At 37.8% G+C, this 17,122-nt stretch overlaps 1 protein-coding gene across 1 annotated transcript in view; it reads right to left on the reverse strand.

The window, feature by feature from the left end:
• Positions 1–17,122, reverse strand: part of LOC149556967 (dnaJ protein ERDJ7-like) — a 141,632-nt gene that overhangs the window by 108,882 nt on the left and 15,628 nt on the right. The window lies entirely within an intron of this gene.

Below are 17,122 nucleotides of genomic sequence, written 5' to 3' on the forward strand. Positions count from 1 at the left end.
ATACCAGAATTGTAGATTTATTTGCAGCATTTGAGTTCGAACATCAGGGTATTGTGACTATTTATATGTTTCCCTAACCCTGTTTGATTGATCTTTTTACAAAGTTAAAATTCATTCAAACTAGCTCTTGATAGCATATGTAATTAAATTTTCCATTCTGGATTTGGAATAATTGATGATATAAATGACAGCTTATTGTCCTCTAAAGTTATATTTAAATAGCTCGTGCTGCAATAGACTCTATCATTTAGTCATTTCATACATAATCATTTGATTGATAGCCTCGAGTGGATGATTTACTTTGCATCTTCCTTTTCAGATTAACCAATTCTCTTACTGTTATAATTCATAAACATTCTTATTTTAAACATGTTTACTATCAAATAATTGCTTTCATTATTGATATAATTTCAGAAAATTGAAGTTTGTATTGCATTCTATCTAAAGCATTTACATCCTGAAGTAATTGGTGAAGTTTTGAAGTCAATACTTTTTCAGTGTTTTCACATATCTATTTAAAGTGGTGCAAATTAAAAGACTTCTTAATCTCTTGCCATTCAGAAGATTTTTGTTGCACTTGTGATCAGATTGTCTGGCATAAAATTCCTTGGACTAGAAAGGCTGGTTCAAGAGTAGGCACACCCGCCTTGGTCTAGCAGAGCCAAAAGCACAGAGGAATTGGATCATATTGATTATTCCTGTCAAGTTGGCCATAACGTGTTGAAATCCCAACATTGAGTTAGCAAGACTAATAGGATTTCAATCTATGGTTTTGGGAACAAATAGAGTGGACTTTGTCATTACATAGGACGAGACTAGAAGAAGAAGCAGAGGTGGGAGAAATAAAAAAAGTCAAGCCTATGGTGAGGGATGTAATGCCACTCACTGGAAAAGATGGTTCACCTTCCATGTTGGCATATTTCGTCCATAACTAGGGATCGCCTATTACATTGTCAGACACGTACTTAGTGTAGAGTCACCTAAGTTCATGTCAATTTTTCCGACGGTGATAGCTACCAATGTGCAATGCCATAACCCTAGTGCATTTGACTATGCAAGATGTATTCCAGAATGATTGATCCAAGTTAGTTTGCCATTAGAGATGACCCTTGTCATTGATACTTCAAACATTATTCAATAATTGATAAATATGGTTCTGTTTGTGGACATGACTGGAGTTTTGTGATATCCCCTTTTAGGGACATTAAGAATTCTAAAGTCAAAAATGTAAAATATTAATTATGGCATAAGGGAGTTTAATGCAAGTTTATTAAATAGGTCAAATTAATATTACAAGGTGGGTTAAAGCTGTTAAGAAGGAAAAAGAAGAAAGGACAGGAGAAGAAAACTGAAGGGTCACCATTTTGAGCATAAAAGAAGGATGAGGATTTCATTTTCAGCATGCTTGGATTTGAGATTGATTTTTTTATTTTTTTGTGGAGAATTTTGGGAAGCTATTAGCTTTCTTTGTTGAAGCCTGAGGACGTTAACCTTCACAGATTTTCTAGGTGGATTGGACATAGCCCAAATTCATCTTTTGTAGTGGATTCACATCAGAATTCACATCTAAGACTACAGGTGCATTTTATTGTTTCTTTCCAATCTGACTGTGTATCTGTTTTTAAGATTGGATTTTTGATATCTGGTTATTGTATTGCTGATGTATAATGCAATCATGTATTTTGAGGTACTTTATTGAGCATTTATCGGTTCATTACTCGTTATTTCTGCAGGTTTTATTTGCAAAGATATATGTTAATATTCTGAAAATTATTTGTGAGAAAATTGCGGGAAAATATCCTGCTGGGATATTACACTAGCATCGGAGCATCAAGCCTGCCATCTTGTTGGGTGCAGTTGAATTTCATCCGAAACATATTTACAAAGGGTTTCTCAAAGATAAATTTATAAAAAATTCTATTATCAGAATTATCAATGTATTGGCTGAATAGTGCATTCAGAATATTGGAGAAATAATCTCTGTTGACCATCGTCTGGATATATTGGCCAGAAAAGCGACATATATCAAAATAAGTATGTGAGTGATCTGCAACGAGTCCTGAATTTTATAAACTCAGCTCCTCATATTTTATATTTAGGGTGAATCTTTAATATTTTGCAATTGAATATCGGACCATTTAAATATTTGCGGAAGCTTTATATCAGTGTGGGAGGAAATATTTGTATGTCACAGCATTAATACTTCATATTGGAAAAAGAATTGAAGTTTAATGCGCGGACTCTTCTTATTTTAATGTGAGAGAAACATTTGAAGGGATATATTTTAGTGGCACATATATACGAAAAATTTCTCATCGCAAAAAAGAACCGGTCTACAACTTGGGTGCCATCTGTGCATCCCTCGTACCCTACACCTTCTTGCAGACCGAGGGACACCTGTCTTATGTTTACACTGTGTTGCATGTAGTGCTTTTCTTGGCTTTGTTTTCTTTATGGTTTTCTTTCATTTGCGTTGTTTTGTTTTCAGTTGTGTACTTGGCCTGTGTGTTCTAGTTAGGGCACTCATTGTTGGGTGTTGCCTAAACTCGGCTTGTGTGAGTCTCAAGCCGGCTTGATTATGGGAGTGTCGTCTAATGATGCAGATAACAAGGTGGAGGAAGCCATTCTTGACAATGATAGACGCAAGGAGAAGGTTTTGGGAAATGACAAGCTTGACAAGCCGTCTTATAAGGCCGTGGTGGCTGAGGAGTTGCAGCCCAAAATTTCCAAAACTACAAGTTTTGAAGGGATATTTGAAAAGGAAAATGTGGGGAGTAGAGGAGGACCTGACACCAATAGAGGTGGACGAGGAAACACTACCCAAAAAGAAGGTAACAAGTTAACAACACAAAGACCGGCCCGCAAGGTATGAACTCGCGACCTGGTGGTAATGTCCTCTCCCTTTTTCCAAATGTTGATATGATTGATGCAATTAAGATGGAATATAACAGGTTAAGAAGTGTGGCTATTTTTTTTGTCTTCATGGATCTTAAGTTCTTACTAGCCAGAAAAAATTTTGGATGACTAGTTTAATAATATATGGGGTAAGAAGTTGAGAATTCTAGTTAACTTCAATCAAATGATTTAAAAGGGTCTCTTTGTCATTTTTTTTCAAAATCCATTCCATGCAAGAGAGTTTTAAAAAAGTGTCTCTAGAACGTTGGGCAAACCCAATTTAGGGATTTCCTTGGTCACCAAAAGGTAATTGTGATAGAGAAATTTCTGATGTTTCCCCTATTTGGATCAAGATGAGAGGTGTTCAGCCGAAGTTTTGGCCATTTATTCCCCAAATGCTTAAGCCATTGGGGTCAACTCTGCAAGTTGAAAACCCGAAGATTACCCTTCCTCATCTCAATGCTAGGGTTCTTCTGACTCTCACACCTGATGTGGTTTTCCCAGTGAAATTTCTCTAGAAATCGATAATGAATCCTTATATGGGAAATTGTCAAGCTAGGAGACATTGGTTCTTGCTTTCGCTATAGATTAAATGGACACAATAGAAAGGAGTGTCCAGCTTTGAAAAACATACAGAAAGATTTTGACTCTACTACTAGAAGTAATATTTAATAAAGAGAAAAATGCCAATGCTTTGAGTATTAATGTTAATGTAGGGGAAAAAGTTGGCACTACAATGAATAATCATAGCTCTGATAAAGAAACCATTGATGTTCATATTGGCAAATTTGTTTCAAGAACTAATCCCCTCTTTGATGGTGAGTATGAGGTCAAAGAGGCTAGGAGTGTCATTGAGAAGAATATTGGAGAAAATGTCTATTGTTAGCCACAATATATTGAAGTCCCAAGGGAAAAGGTTCATGAGGATAATGCCCCTAGGCTCAATGCCCAACAAATTGCCCTCAGGATCTTGAAGGAAAAAGGAGATAGGGTTCAAAATAATAAATTGCATGTGGTAGAGTTTGTAGGGGATCAACCTGACAATGTGTCTTCCAAAGAAAACCTTGAACTAATTGGCTCCACAAGTGATCAAAATGTCTCAAAACCCATGCAAGGTGGTTTCATTGAAGTTGTTAATAAAAAGAAGAAAAGGAAAACCTATGAGAGGACTAATAGTGCTTAAAATTGTGAAAGAGCAAACAAGATTAAAAGCAATGAGATGCCAGAATGTTTTAACGACTTAACAGAATCTGTAAGAGTCAAAAAACCCCATCTTGTTAATTATGGCTTTACACATTCATAGTTGGAATGTCAAAGGTATTGAGATGCCTGACAGAAAATATGTTGTTAGAAATTAATGCAATAAATTTACTAGTAAGGACATCATTTGTCTCCAAGAGATTAAGGTCACTGGCTTTCAAGCCTTTAGTGTCCTCAAATTCTTCCGAAATAAAGTTATGTGTCTATCTATTGGTCATAACAGAGGTAAAGGTGGTCTTGCCACTCTAATTGGGCAACAATGTACTGACAGAATAGTCAACCATGGGATGTCTCCTTGCCACAGAGCTCTTTAGTCTACTTCTAATTATGAGGACAAAGTGATTGGTATCTACATTATCTATGCTTCTAATGAATATATATATATATAGAGAGAGAGAGAGAGCCCTTTTTGGGATTGGCTCTCTTCTCATCTGCCCGAGGCCTCTTGGTCCTTTATTGGCGACTTTAATTAACATGGTTGAAAGGAAGCAAGACAAAGTAGGGGACAATAAAATGGAATGGAAAGGGAATGAACTCTTCTTCTGGTCTAATAATTAAAAGGAGATTTTCTTTGATTGATCATCTTGAGAATATGAAAGGGGTTTTGATAGCATTTTGTTTACTTGGTGCAATAATCAAGCCAATAAAAATAGAATTTATTGTAGACTTGATAGAATCTGCTTGAATAATAGGGACCTTTGCCTTGTCCAGAATCATGGGGTTTCTCCCATTCAGGTCTTCCCTTGCTAGCATCTCTAATCATTCACCTATTGCTGCCTCTATTATTTTGAAGGAACTCACTGGTGTCAACAGAGAAGCCTTTAAGAGGAGACTGTTCAAGTTGAATGTCTCCCTTCTTAATGATGATGACAACATTGAGACTATCAAGACCTTATCCTATCTTTCTAAATTTTGTAATGCAAAGTGTAATCCAATCCAAAAGTGGGATGGGATGGTTGAGAGCTGGAAAAAAATCTGCCAAACTGTTGGAACTAAAGAAGCCAAAGACAGAAATTATAAGGAAAAATTGTACCAAAGAAAGTTGAATGAGATGGAAAATGAACTTCACAAAAAGGGTAATAACAGTGGACTGGAGAATGAGCTTATCTATACTAAGAACATGCTTAGAAAAATCCAAAACTACAAAATTCAAGGGCATAAAATTAGAGCTAAAGCTAAGTGATTAAATGATGGGGATAGAGGATCCAGATATTTTTCCAATATTATAAGGGCCAAGCAAAGGAGAGAGGAGATCACTGTTATTCAAGTGAATAGAGATTTCTCTAGCAACAACTCTAAAATTCTGGAAGCCTTTGTTACCTTTTATAAAGATCTTTTTTCATCAAAACATGGTGATGCTAATCATGATATGCTACAAATGTGTTAAGGTCATTCCCAATAAGATCAATGATAAACAAGCAAGAAACTTGAGCCAGGAGATTTCCATTCAAGAAATTGAAAACACCATTGATTACAGAGCTAATGGCAAAACTCCTAGTATGGATGGTATGCCAGTTGAGTTTTATAAAAATAAATAAAGACTGGATTGCAGAAGAGCTCTTTCATGTCTATCAATATGCTTTTGAATATGGCTCTCTTGGGAGGAATATAAACAAAAGGGTTATTAAGCTCCTCCCAAAGGATGGGGACAGGTCTCAAGTGAAAAATTGGAGACCAATCACTCTCCTTAATCTTTCCTATAAAATTATTGATAAGCTGTTGGCTAGAAGACCGACTGATATTTTAAATAAAATCATTTTTGTCACCCAAACTGGATTTATCAAAGGAAGATATATTCTTGAGAATCTCATTACTAGCTGGGAAGCCATGCACTGGGCAAAGATGGATGGGCAAAATGTGGGTATGATCCTCTTGGACTTTGAAAAAACTTATGATAGAATTGAATGGCCTTTTGTTATCAAGGTACTTGAAACCTTTGGCTTTCCTAGATAATTTTGTAAGTGGGTGAATATTCCATTTGCTGATGCATCCACTGTTATCGATGTGAATGGGGAATTATCTTAGCCCATTCTTTTGGGGAGATCTATTAGGCAAAGTTGCCCACTGGCCCCTGCTCTTTTTGTCATTGCTGCTGATGCTCTTTCTCACATTTTGAAAGCTAGAGATTTTGGTCCACCTATTAAAGGGATAACTCTACCTAACAAAGAGGAACTTTGTATTGAACAATTTGTAGATGATACTACTCTTTTTGTGGAGCTCTCTGAGAAGAACTTTGATAATGTACTTATTAGATTGCACCTCAGAAATCATTTGTGCTTGGTTAGGCTGATCCTCCTCCCAATTGGATAAAAGAAAGGAGTTCGAACTGGTTTGGCCCTAACCATGTTGTCAGATATCTTGGCATACCCTTTGCTCTTGATCCTTCCTTGTCAGATATGTGGGAGTGGATTTATAAGAAAATTGAGACAAAGCATATCAAATGGCAAACACACCTGCTCTCCCTTGCTGGAAGAATCTAACTAGTTCAGAAAGTGCTTGCCTCCCATGCTCTATACTATGCATCTACCTGGCTTTTTGCTAAGACTCATACCAATAAGCTAGAAAAAATCCTCAGGGAGATGTTATGGTCTAATGGCTTGGGAAATAACAAAAGACATTGTGTTAAATGTCCTAGAAACAAAGGGGGTCTTGAGTTGAAAGACCTGAGATTACAAGGAGTTTCGCTCGTGGCTCAGTGGATCCTCAATGTTCTTTATGGGAATGAACCTTGGAAAGTCTTTATTAGAAATAACATTAGAAGATCTCACGTCAAAAAAGCTTTGGAAGGATATTCCTTTCCATGACATGGTGTTTGGAAATTTTGATATTGAAGTCTTTGGTTCAAAGGTTTTTGCCTCTATTTGGAAGGCATGGTGCTAGGTAAGCCTCTCATCTCCTCTAGACATGCTATTGGTAAGAACCCTACTTATGATGTTAGATATAGATCTATTTGGTGGGGCATTTATTTCAGGGATAAGCCTTTGGCTCTTACCCAATGTTGGTCTGCCAAAATTTGGAATAGCAAAGGCATACCCCTTGTTCAAGATATCGTAGTTGACAATGGTATCAGTCCCTGGTATGATCTTAAGACAAAATTTGACATTCCTAAACCTCAAAAGAAGACCTACACTCTCATTCAGAAAGCAGTGGGCAAGTGGTTTCCTGGTAAACTCATTTCTGCTGATGATTCTTTCAACCACATTAGATGGAGTAATGGGAATGTGTTAAAAGATTTTTCATGCAAGCAAATCTATGAGATGTTGAATGATGATGATGACATTATCAACCATATCAAGTTGATCTAGGACTTTAACTGGCCTTGTAATAGGTGGCTTTCTATTTTTTAGTTTTTTTGGCACTCTAATGTTGAGCCTAAAAAGTGTTGCTTTCGATGGATCTTACTGCTTAAAAAGCTAGCTGTCGAGACTTTTATGTCTCAAAATGGTAAATAAACTGTCTTTTGTTCTGTCTGTCATTGTGCTGAAACTTTTGAACATCTTTTTTTCAATTGTTCTTGGGCTTCCAAGATTTGGGCTTTATTCCTTCGTATTTATGTTGTTTGGAATGCTTATCCTGGTATATCTTTCTTTAATGCCATAATTGGTTTTGTTGAGGCCTTTGATATGCATCTTAACAAATTCTGGTTTACTTTAACTGCTGAGATCCTATGGTTCATTTGGAAGCAAAGGAATGAAGATATTTTCCAATCCAAACCTCGGGTTCTTACTGATTTTAATCACAAACTCACCTTTTTTCACATAATGTCACAGGTGACTGCTGTTGCGGAGGTGCCATAGGACAGATTTAATTCCTTGATTCAAGAAGGTGCTATGATAGTTTTTCAAAAAGACATGAAAAATTTCTGCTAAAATGAACCTGAAGCTGAGAGGACCATCAATGAAAGTGATAGAGGGAGTGGAAAATGACAATGTGAGCACCTCCCATGCTGATCCGCAAGCTGAAAACTTGGAAAGCATAGCCAATAGTGGACCTACACAGGAAGATCACTTTGATTGGGACTCAAACACTCAAGACAGAGTTATTACCAGCAACGGGAAGCTGAGTCAGACGGTTGGGCTCCTAATGATTATAATGCTAGTTATGAAGGGGGATGGAACTAAATGTTTTAAAATTCCTAGTTTTATTATCACTGTATGTAATCTTTTGTCTATATGCTCTTAGAATGTAATGGGATATACCCAATGACGTAATGGTTATGTACAAGCTGTGTAAGGTGATAGGATGGCAGAAAGTCCCCCTATTTTTCTGTTTGGGGCTCTTGTAATAGCTGGCTGAATGATTTTCTGCCCCAGCTCACTCTTTTTTTGATGTTCCCTGTTGACTCTATATACTTAATAGAAAGAAAAAAAAATCTCATCGCACATTAAAGTTTAGAAGCAAATAATTTTTTCTGTGGGTTCATTTTGTGGTTATGCTTTGTTATAAACAAGTATGAGCCGATGATGTGAAGCATCTTCAGCAATAAATAAATAAAAATGGAGAACTTTCAATTGAGCAAATATATTAAATGGGTGTGACTTTGTGCATCTGAACCTCGGCGGTAATATAATAATTCGTCTTTATGAATGTGTGCCTCCTGCAATATGCTCAATAATAACTATTTTTTACCATGTCGTGAGAAAATATTTCTCCATTGAGTTATAATTGATGCAAACTATTGGAACACTGGAGCTAGTGTGTGGACAACGGCAGCTAAAAATTGCAAATGTTGAAGAAGTTTAATCGTTAGGGCTAACTCTTCATATGGTGGGAACAAATTGGCATTTTTCCTAATGTTGTGTGCATAATATTTGGAAGATGATCTTCAACGACAAATAAATATTAATTCCAATTTTGTTAAATGGTTTGATAGAATATTTTATTATTGAGCTGTCGAGACTCAAGACACAGTGCAATTTTATTCTTCAAAGAAGGCCATTTAGTTCAACGTATGGATTCAGGCTTGGGAAAGAATGCATGTCTTTGGAGTTACAGGCCTTGGTAATGGCAGTAATGGCATCGAACTGGCAAAATTCGGAACCAAGTCACTGGAATTCTTGATGTGGATACATAGCACCTGTAAACTTCCTTGCACGGAACATGTAGACTGTAATCAATTTGCAAATGATAATCTGTAGTTGCTTTTACATATGCACAGGCTTGAGTTGTGGTCGTGATCACTGGATAGTGAATGGACAGAAGGGGCTCTGCAGATTTAATAGTGTTCGATGTAATATTTGGCATTTAATCATTTGTTTTCCATGAACATTACATGTTTTTCTGGAGCCATCTATTATGTCCGACAATTCAAGTTTGTCCATATTGGCATCAATGTTCATTGTAGGATAAAGGAGCACATATACAGTTGCAGGTGCAGAAACCGGTGGGTTGGATTACAATCGTGTTGAGCCGACAACTTACAAGTGCTATCATGGAACTTGAATTTTTTTATTTTTTTTTACTTGCCCTTGCATGAGGTCCAGGAAGGAATATGCATCGAGATTCAAATCAATAGTTTTATGCAATATGCAACTATTTATTCATTTGTGAACAGCAGTTTTTTCTGCTGTGGGAACCGTTCATGGGCTGCGTGTCATCCAAGCCTTAAATTATTACTATGCACGGAATTCGCAGTCTGGTCTAAGGGTATGAAGCATGCACAGTAGGAATAAATAGTACATGTGTTCAACCAAGATTGACTGGTCTCAGTATATAGACAGCCTATTAGCCTATTGAGATAATCGATTGAAGACTCCACAGGCAATCTGGTTCACACCTGGACAAAGGGGGTTGCACTTATAACAGGGATTTCATCTTTTTATGACACCAATGCTTTGGATGCAGATTGAATATCACCAGCTATTTCTTGCAAGTAACTAGAATTTAAAGTGAAGACTGGTCTTGGAAGGAAGCCAGTTGGAGCCATCGAGAGTTTGGATGGATAGGAGCGAAGGTATTGATTTGCAGCAATAGATAAGCTTCAAGAGAGGCAAGCATTTTGAATGTATATTCCAAACAGTGAAAAGAAATAGCTAAAGAATCTACCACTACAGTTTTCTGCAGAAGTTAGGTTGCCAATATAGAAAACTGAGATTTGCCATAGAAATTCATTGGATCAAACATTTACTGAAATTCTCAGTCTGAAAATTGTTCTAGCAAGGCAGAGAAAAAAGCAAACAAATAAAACATCAAAAGAAGCACAACCCTGTGGTGTTTGCATGATCAAAATCAGTGATAAGGAGACTGAACTATAAAATTAGTGAGTGGAAAGTTGCAGATTAAGGGGGCGGGGTATTCTTAGTGCATCAATTTCAAATGGAAAATCTGAGAAGCAATCTTTTCTCTAAAGAATTCAACGACACATTTGATGATGACCAACTCCGGGACTCGAGCAAAGAAAAAGAAGTAGGCAATTGGTTGTATCTTCTTGGCTTACAATTAGAATCTACGAAAATCCCCAATCAAGTTCTTTCCAGATTAGAAGAAATAGATTCACAACCATCTAAAGTTGAACAATCAGAACAGAGGCTTCTTAATTGGGCTTTGCAACCCTTAGTGCTTGCTTTGGTCCAACACAGGCTTATACGACATCCTCATAATGATGTTAGACTCGCAGTGGCTTCATCTCTCAATGAAATCCTTGGAATAACAGCTTCCGTTGCACCTTATGCCGATAAAACCTTGGAGAAGGTCCAACAATTGATAGTAGACAGCTTGTGTGGATTACAAAATGACAAAGGCCCTGCCTTTGGTAAGAGGACTAAGATATTGGATATTATCACAAAGGTTAGAACTTTATCATCATGTTGGACCTCCGTTGTGATCGAATGATGCTTCAGTTGTTTTAAGGTTTCTTAAGTGGGTATAAGAATTCAGACAATGTGAAGACTTGCATTAGAACTATCATGTCATTAATCCTTAATGAGAATAATTACATATGTAAGCGATTAAAATCAGATTTGCTGGCTATGTGGAGAAGGGAGAACATAATCTCACCTATGGCTTATGAGCTTGTGGAGAAGCTAATTGAAGATTAGTTGGATATGTTCAAAGAGTTTATGATTGAACCTTAGTTTATTTCAGCAGGCATACAAGTTGAGGGATCTCCAAAAAGGAGCAAGAATCTAATGAGGAGAAAGCAGATCTGTTTCACATGTCACCATTCTTGGACACCTAATCACAGAGTGTGACAGGGTCACCAAAGAAATACAGACCAACAATAGGGATGATAAGAAATTTACCCTCTTACCTTTACAAAGCAACACAACTAGTGGAGGCACGAATGGAAAAGAGGCCAATGGGAATGGAAAGAGATTCTTATATTGCTGATTTACAGGGGGTTAAAGTAGCATTGGAATCTTTGAATTCAGATTATTTATGCCTACTTTCAGACAGGAATTACATCTCAAAAGTTGCTGAAAATTATGCTGGTCAATTAAGTAAAAATGAGGATGTGGTTAATAAGCTCAACAAGGAGCTTAATATTGCTCAGAAGGCATTGGATAATACATTGGTTGCTCTTCATAAAGCAGAAAATCAGATTGTTGTCACCAAACAATCTAGAGAACAGGAGGATAAAGGAAGGCGTGAGTTTTTCCAAGAAGTGATTAAAAAACTTGAAAGCATTCAGCAAACTTATGACTTGGATAGCTGCCCCAAGAGATCAAGTAACAAAATTTTGAATCATATTAAGCTAGTGGACAATTCTTTGTTTGAGGTGGATGCTGATTGGGCATTTGATAATCTACTTTTTGAGTTAATTACAGAAGATCTTTCTAATTTCCGTGATGAGGATGATCTCCATTGGAGGATGTGGGGCTGGTTGCATTTCCTATCGGTGAGTTTGGTTCACAGGATCTGTGTGGTGACTTGATTTTCAGAGTTGATACCGTTTCTCATTCTCTAATCAGCTTATACATGGTTTCAGTTCTTGACTAACACGTGAGTTGGATAGACTCCTTGTTTCACCAGCTGAATAGATCTTGGTTGAGAATTGATGAGAGTTATAATTTGATAATAGGGAATGGATCCTTGGTCCTTTCTTTACTCATGACAGCAATGTACCCATGTGTATTTCAAACTGATAACAGAATGTATTGTCTCTCTGCACCTTTGGTATTTATTTCAGCTATTGAACAATTTGATTCCTTCATCAGTAGTTCCGGATGCACAGTTATGATGGAGAGTTGTCCAGTATTAATAGCTCCTCGAGACATTTATATCTTCTCATACATGATGAGCGTGATGGTACAATAGTGTGGGATCCTAGTGTTGGTATAATTGATGCTTTACTTCAATAGTGTATTAATGAGTGGCTTCACAGTTTTGAACCCATTACTTATAACAGAGTGGCACAGCAGGTTGTTGGAGCATTCTTTCTGAGGTTGGTTTGTGATTTGAGAGTTTATAGGATGAGGGCTTTACCTCTTGAGGACTATGACGAGTTGTTGTACAGTCTTGGGCTTGGAGTAGTTTTAATCAGAGTAGCACAGCAAAGGGGGGTGTAGCAGTAATTTTCAGATTGGGTACAGGGCTACTTGCAAATTTATGGGGACAAGCAGTTTCAAGGGAGGACTTGCAATGTCCCCTTTTTGCGATATTAAGAATTCTTAAGTCAAAATCAAAAATATTAATTTTGGCTTAAGGGAGTTTAATGCAAGTTTATCAAACAAGTCAAATTAATATTATAAGGTGGGTGTAAGGTGACAAGAATGAAAAAGATGAAAGCACAGGAGAAGAAAACTGAAGGGTCACCATTTTGAGCATAAAAGAAGGATGAGGAGTTCATTTTCAGCATGCTTGGATTTGAGACTGATTTTTTGATTTCTCTGTGGAGAATTTTGGGAAGCTGTTAGCTTTCTTTGTTGAAGCCTGAGGACAGAAACCTTCAGGGATTTTCTAGGTGGATTAGATGTAGCCCCAATTAATCTTTTGTGGAGGATTCACATCTGAGACTAGAAGTGCATTTTATTGTTTCTTTCCAATCTGACTGTGTATCTGCTTTTAAGATTGGATTTTTGATATCTGATTATTGTATTGCTGATGTATAATGCAATAACATATTTTGACGTACTTTAATGAGCATTTATTGGTTCATTACTAGTCGTTTCTACTGGTTTTATTTGCAAAGATATATGTTTATATTCTGAAAATTATTTGTGAGTAAATTGGGGGAAAATATCCTACTGGGATATTACAAGTTTGGCTTGAGGGCTTGAAAATAAGGACTGTCAGTAGAAAGGGACGGTCACTTCTTGTTCAGTTGTGAACTCTCTGGGATCACCAATTCGAGGTTTCCCACCATATGCACTTTGACGAATTCTTTGCGAAAACTATCTACTGGATATAATCACCCATGTGATTACTCTATCTTAATGGAGATCAAAAAAATTCTGAGGCCCGAACACTATGATGGAAGAGGAATAGTCAACCACAATTGGGGAGATTGGTTTGTTTGTCAAGACCATACCATATTCCAGATATGTACTTGTGATATGGCACCATTCAAATTGTCAAGCAGCTTGATTTATCAAGAATCACAAATTTGTTAGCCTTAAAGAAATAGGCTTGCATGCACAGGACCCTAAATTTTGGGAATTTCACAATAGCATCTTCCAAAGCTTATGATCTAATTAGAAAGTTATTGTTGAATAAATAAAATTTGCAAGAGGGAAATCTGAGAGTGAACTAAGACCCAAAAGGGTAAATCAATTATTGTAAGAAAAATCAGAAGATGGGTGACTACATTCATGTCCCTATCCCTGTTGAGGATTGATTCAAGAATATGGAGGATAATAAAGCACAAGAAGCTTTAGACAGATATAGAATGGGAATTGAACAGCAACCAATGGAGAATAAACCATCAGAATCAGAAGGGGAAAATGAGGAACCCATGCAACCCCGCTGAATTCACAGAGGGCTGATGGATTTCTATAAGGAGCTTCTTGACAGGGATGTGGGGATAGTAGAGGAGTGTAATGGACACCCTTGGATGTCCAGAAAACTAAACCAAATTGCTGAAAGGAATTATGTCAAACAGTTTGCATTCAACTTCTTAAAACCCCTTATAACTCTGGAAATCAAACGTTTATTTGTTTGTTGTGTTTCGTGCATGGAATTGGCATCATACAACATAAACAAAAAAGAAACTGCAATAATATGCAAAGTGGAAATGAACTGCTGCTAATAAAATGTTATTTTCAGAATTCATAAAACCAAATACATGGCAGATTTATCAACTCACTAATTACTTCAGCAATATTGTCATAATACTCCAGCCCATGCTTACGAACTTGCTGCTACAATACTTTGTCCTCCAATCAGTCCACTACCTTCATAATACCATTCCCTCCAAGCGGCATAAGCGTCGGACAAGTAGTGAAGAAGATATGAGCAAAATATCAAATCTGCCTGTAGCCGAAAATGCAACTAAACTGCCTGATAATGAAGCCAATAACAAAGAATTCCAAAGGCCAAACCCCAAGGGAATGATGTCTAGAATGTTACAAGAGAGGATAGACGTCCTCAAATGCCAAGAACAGAGCTGCAACTCACATACCAATTTCTTCTCATATTCAACCTGTCTAATGAAGCTACAAATGCTTCCTTTTATTCTATTCCCACGGGTTCGCTCAACTCATATGGGCAATGTGGGATAAAGATGTGTAATATAAAACATATATTAAAATACCCCTTATGTCTCCCTTGGGTACACATCACCATAAAATAAATATTAAAGTAACACTTTAATATTTTACAATTAAATTAGACGTTACTTTAATAAAACTTCAAGCATTAAAATGTATTAGCAATCGGACTCCGAATAATGCGAGTGATAGCTCATCGGAAAGCTCTCACCGAGGAGTATCGAATCCAATCACCAAAATTGACCTGCACTGTATCTTGCCGACTTACTAAAAATAGTAAGTATGCCTGAAACTGAGTAAATCAACTTCGTTTTGGCCCAAACTGGAAATGACTAGGCCAAAACACTCCAAGATCCCATTAAACCCTTCGTTAGCCCTCGGGACCATGTAGAACAAGGCTAACGCACACACACTTGGTCAACTGCTAAAATGGGGACATTACAGTCCGCCCCCCTTGAAATTGCTTGTCCTCAAGCAATCTCAGTCCAGCCTGCTGAATAACCTGCTCACTCTCCCATGTAGAATCTTCCTCCGGCAGATCTTTCCATCTGACCAAATACTTCTTCACTATCCTATTTCTAAGCTTCCTCTCTCTGGTATCCAGAATAGCCTCAGGTACTAACAAAAGCTTCCCCTCCTCATCCAAAGGGGGTAAATCTGCAGAAGGCACTACACTCTGACCAATGGCTTTCTTAAGCCTAGACACATGAAACACATTGTGCACTCGATTGCCCTCTGGAAGCTCAAGCTCCTAGGCGACTTTGCCCACTTTGCGAATCACCCTGTAGGGACCATAAAATCTAGGTTTCAACTTTTCAACTCTGCTCTTCTTGAGCGATGACTGTCTATATGGTTGTAGCCTCAAGTAAACCATATCCCCTACCTCGAAACTGCGCTCTATTCGGTGCTGATCAGCATACAATTTCTGTTGATTCTGGGCCTGTTGTATATTCTCTTTGAGCACTTTCAGGATGTCCTGACTATCCTGCAATAAGTTTTTGGCTTTGGGCACTCTACTGTCCCCCAAAACTAAATCCATGAAACTAGGTGCTTCATAACCATAGAGTGCCATGAAAGGAGTCATCTTGATGGACATATGATAAGTGGTGTTATAACAATACTCTCCCATATGCTACCATCTGATCCAAGCCTTTTGTTGTGTAGTTACATAGTTCCTCAAATATCCTTCCGCCCATTTATTCACAATCTCTGTTTGCCCATCTGTTTGCGAATGATAACTAGTGCTAGGTGTAAGATCTGTACCACACAACCTAAACAACTCTTGCCAAAAAACACTCATAAACTTACTATCCCGGTCGCTGACAATGAATCTGGGCAACCCATGTAACCTGAATATCTCTTTAAAGAAAAGATCTGCCACCTGTGCTGCTGTGTAAGTGGACGGAATAGTAATGAAGTGAGCAAACTTCGTCAAGCGGTCCACCACCACATAGAGGCAATCCCTTCCCTGCACTCGTGGTAAACTAGTGATGAAGTCCATCGAAATACTTTCCCATTTCCTATCAGGAATGGGCAAGGGCTGTAATAAACCTGCAGGAAATGTGTGTTCTCCCTTATTCTGTTGACAAACCACACACTCCCTGACATACCTCTGAACATCATCCTTGAGCCCTTTCCATGAAAACCGCTCTCGAATCTGCCTGTAGGTCTTGAAGACCCCCGGATGTCCAGCTGTGGGTGCATCATGAAATGCCTTCAGTATCGCCTCTCTCAAATGTGATGACGGAATCAAATAAACCCTGTCCTGAACTCTGATCAATCCATCTATCACCTCATAGCGATCATCCTGTATGGTACCTGAAATCAATCCAGAAGCCCAAGCATCTCCGACATACTCTGCTATAATTCGATCTCTCCAATCTCCTGAAATCTCTGCCAGAGCACATAAGTGAGGTCTCCGAGATAAGGCATCAGCCACCACATTTTTCTTACCTTTGACAAACTCTATGTCAAAGTCATAAGCCTACAATTTAGTCACCCATTTTTGTTGCCGGTCATTAAGATCACGCTGGCTCATGAAGTATTTAATACTGTTGTGATCAGTCTTGATCACAAAACGTCCACCTACCAAATATGATCGAAATTTGGCCAATGCATGCATTATGGCCAACATCTCCCGGTCATAGACAGAATAACTTTTCTCAACTTCTCGGAGCTTCCTACTCTCGAATGCAATGGGATGCTTCTCCTGCATCAATACTGCTCCAATCCCATCACCTGATGCATCACAATGAAGCTCAAAAGGCTTCGTGAAATCCGATAGAGCTAGAACTGGACATGAAGACATTACCTGCTTGAAA

Source organism: Cupressus sempervirens, chromosome 5 (assembly GCF_028749045.1).
Source record: "Cupressus sempervirens isolate cs-2001-9-10 chromosome 5, ASM2874904v1, whole genome shotgun sequence".
Classification (NCBI taxonomy): domain Eukaryota; kingdom Viridiplantae; phylum Streptophyta; class Pinopsida; order Cupressales; family Cupressaceae; genus Cupressus; species Cupressus sempervirens.